Source organism: Esox lucius, chromosome 11 (assembly GCF_011004845.1).
Source record: "Esox lucius isolate fEsoLuc1 chromosome 11, fEsoLuc1.pri, whole genome shotgun sequence".
NCBI lineage: Eukaryota > Metazoa > Chordata > Actinopteri > Esociformes > Esocidae > Esox > Esox lucius.
In genome coordinates this window covers 43,023,922-43,028,424 of record NC_047579.1, presented here as the reverse complement: position 1 = coordinate 43,028,424, position 4,503 = coordinate 43,023,922, and positions in this window count along the sequence as shown.

The following is a 4,503-nucleotide window of genomic DNA, read 5'->3' as shown; positions in this document are numbered from 1 at the left end:
TGACCTAAAACACTGCTACTATCTTGGTCTGACTTGACTCCTATGATAATTGCATTGTTAGATTTTTTAAATGAATTGAATTCGTTGTAAGAGCAACATCTGACATGGTCTCTGTCCATTGAATGGCCTTCCTTCTTGTTCTACCAGAGCCTTTTTAAGGCAGGTTAAAAGGTTAAAAGCACATTTTCCACCTCATGGTACGTAAAAAAAAAATCGGTTTAATATTAGATTTTTATTAGATTTTGTATTCACAGAATTGAAAAAAGGCTCATTATCTGAATATGTCTCTGTAATCAAAGTATGACATTTATTTTTACATTTGCCTTATTAACTGCATTGTTTTCATCAAACTGTATCATTACTGCTTTGCCAATTTCATTTAAATGTGGTTGATAAATATGCTAGTTGTTTTGTATTTCTAATGAGTAGCTTTACAGAAATCTAAGTTTCTTGGCCTGACTGTGCACATAATGAACAAGTAACCATCTACGTTAACCATGTATTAATTGCCCAAAGATATCTACATTATCCCTAGACCGGCTCAGTATGAATACTCTACAGTACTCTCAAGTGACCACCGTATGACACAAATTTTGTTTTAATGAAGTTGATTACCTCTTTTTTAATTCCATAGAAAACAGTCAAACATGGATCTGATGAATCCAGTGTAATGTGGGAGCCTCTGGAAATATCTTACAATGAAGGGAATATTTGTGATCCAGCAGAGGCCTTTTGAATTTAGTAGTATACCTCGTATAGATTAACCTGATTCTGATGATCGTTGGCAATCTTTTCTATAAGCACTGTTCAACATCTTTTGACACTGAATAAGGTGTAATAGTTCCTTGTCTAAGTTCATGTTAATTACTAAAGAAAATGTGATGCAGAACTGCCAACTAGACTGTACTATCAATTAGTATACATTTTGGCAGTGACTTTGAACAGAATGTAAGGTATGATTCTGCCTGTGGCCACAACTCTTTTAGTGTTTGCGTGCGACTAAGCTACATGACTTGTTTCCAGCAGACCTGGTCCATGGGCTTAGTGCAGGTGGTAAACCTTTCTACCATCACCTTAGAAGCTGCCTCAATGTCGTCTTTGCCCTTTTTGGAGCGAGCATTAATTATTTAACAGTGTCGGGAAAAAACACAGCAGATAATATTAGTAAGATGTCTGACCTTTGGGTGCAATTCAAAGAGGAGAGAGAAGGATGGAAATAAAATGGGTGTCTTGTGGGAGCAGAGGGATTTTTTTGTGAAGCTGGTTAAGGTGAAGTTTTGAAACAATCAAACCAATATTCCAAAATGTGATTCAATAGTGGTTTAAACAAGTCACGGCGAAAAGAGGTATCTGTAGCCTGCTGAATCAAACAGCAAATGTTGTTTGACTAATTAGCCAACAATTCAAGCGAGCAAGGTAATTGATCAATATTATCATTAGACAATGATAATATTGGGGTCTCTTATTTTGTAATGTATATATAATGTTTAATATATGTGCATACATTAGTCTTTATATTTAAATATATTTGCAAGTGAAAAAATATGTTCATATTACAAATGTGGCCTTTTTCATATATTTTAAATATGTTTTAAAATATTTCTTCTTCTTTTTTATCTAATGTATGTTAATACATTTCCATTTTATTGAAATATATTTCCATTTATTGTATTTACATATGGGCTATAACTTGTGTTAGAGGCTGCAAGTACAGCTCATAAAGGCCTCTCATTCTTTTTCTTCTTAGAGTGTATCTGGATTGGCTGTTGACCTGTTCATCCTAAGGTGAGAAAGAGCAAAAAGGCTATGCCATACTGCTCTAACGTTAATGTTTCCCATCAGGAAGAGACAGAAATTGATGTTAATTAAGTGCAGTGCACACTGAGATGATGTTCATTTGTGTCAAGAATATAAACAGGAAGTACATCTCTGTGAAACTTTGTGACAGGTTTATCTAAGTTTTCTGTAGGAGAGTGTGCTGGGTGAAAATGCAGACTCAACATTTATATTAAGTAGTATGCAGAACTTTACTGAAATCTTTGTTAGGTTGGTTGGAAATTAATGCGTTGCCCTTGCTTCGGATACTTTTCCAATATATTTTAGTTTTTTTGTCAAAACCCTTCCACTCAGGATTGTACTGTGAAGACAAACACTCCAAACATATGCAATTTGATTAATTAGCCGACACAAACAGTAACTGATAATGTGATTCATTCATATACACAAGGAAAATAGTACACTAGATTAACAATTGATTTGTGTAACTTTGATATGTTGAAGCAGGTTTGTTATTACTATACTGAAACAAAACTGTGCAAGCCCAGCAAACTTCCAGATGGTTCTTCCCACTCCGGTTCAAATACTGTACATTGTGACCATACGCCGCACACTGCATCAAATTGGTCTGCATGACTGTCGTCCCAGAAGGAAGTCTCTTCTAAAGATGATGCACAAGAAAGCCCGCAAACAGTTTGCTGAAGACAACCAGACTACGGACATGGATTACGGGAAACAATGTTATAAAATACATACAAAGGATGTCTTTCGATACATTTGACAAATATATTTTTGAATGCATTTAACATATTTTTTAAATGCAAAGTGACGTTTGGCAGGTGATGTCTTGAACCTGTGATGTTTGGTTGAGTGTGTTTTCACAGGGACGAGTTGTGGTCTGACCAAGGTTGTTACATTACATTAGAGTATATTAGTGACTGCGAGATGAAATGCATTTTGTAAGTGTATTTCAACACCAAAAAGTGATCATCAATATGTCACTAATGATGAACATTTTGTAAGTGTTGTTTATATATTCACTATGTGAAGACAAGTGTGCTGCATTTGTTTAGAAATTCCGGTCCTATTATTGGCTGTAATATAATATAGATTTCAGCAAAAAAAACATCCCTGGGTTACAACGAAGGTACCCCACAGTCCTTAACAGGCCCACTATCCACTAAAACCTGAAATGTAATTTGAATAAAATTAAATGTAAGTATACATACCTAAAATGTATTTAGAATAAAATTAAATGTATTCAACATACAGCCCCGGAAATAATTAAGAAACCACTGCACCTTTTTCTTTCCATTTCAAAGAGGTGAGGAACAGAAGGGTTAAAATTAAGAGACCACTGCAAATTGAACGCTTCTATTCCTTCCTCAAAACTTTTCTTTTCATCTTAATGTATTCATCATGCATTCTACATGCATTCTGCATAGCAAACATATATTTATTTTCTGTATGGGAACTACTAGTACATACAAAACACCGGCGTTTCTATAATAGGTGAGAGAAAATTATATTAATTAATTAATGACATCTGTCATTGTGGCATGGCAACATTTTATTAGTTCTAGTTTTCCATTTAAAATACTTTTTGCATTGAAACTTAAGATAAGTTTCTGAATCTCCTTCCTGGGAAAATGTACTTGTCTCTCTTAAATGCCAGCTGGACAAGCAGTTCTTGTTGCTGTAACACATTGCGTCTTTGTTCACTGAATAGAAGACGTATTCGATGGCTGTAAATGACCCAAATATGAATCCATGTTGCAGTGCCAAAAGAACAGTAGGCTTTGCTGACTAAGGCTAGGTGTATCTAGGTGTATCTTTGAAGAACACTGAGTGGGATCCATTAGGTTTGGTTGGCTGCGGTTGCAATTTCACATTGCAAGAATATGCATGTCACAATACATTCTTCCTCAGGTAAATATTTTGGTTAGATTCAACAACAGGTTCACCTGTTCACATAAAAAAACCTTGGGTTTGGATCAAAAATGTTTTCTGTCTACTCTTGCTCATTAAACCACAGCCATATAGTGAATACAATGCTGGCACACACAAGAAACACATGACTAGCTTTTGGCAATGCTATTTCTGCATCTAATTAGGGCTGCACAAAATACTGACAAGTTTTAAAAACATAATATTAAATTTTTACTATTCATTGTATAAATGATCATGGTGTTTACCAATTTATTTTCCTCTGTCAAATGAACAGTTTCTTCTCAGATAAATGTCTTCAAACTATGTTCTCACATGGCCCAAGTCTTTGTCATGTGAGACTTAAATATATTCCAGGTTGCTCTGAACAGATTAGCATTCTGGAGTGATTGTGTTTTAAAACTCATTAGAGGCACCAATCTTTTTTGATTACATATAAACACATAAATAGTGTCAAATACTAGAGCTCTGGGAAAGTCATGGATACTATCAGCTTTTCCTTTCATAGGCAAATAACAAGCTTGCAAACATTTCTTTGATCCAAACAGAACCTTTGATTGATACAACTAAAGTGTACTATTTTGTCAAAATGGAAGACACTCCTGGTCAGGTTAAGTAATTTTTTTTACTTTGACTGATTTTCATCCCCTATCCAATTGATTGCAAAACTTTAAATTACGTTGAGGTTGAGGCTCTGAGGTGGCCAATGGAAGGCTGTGATTGTTCCATCTGCAGACTCCACTCCAAGTAGGGCATTGCAGTGTTTGTGCTCATTATTAA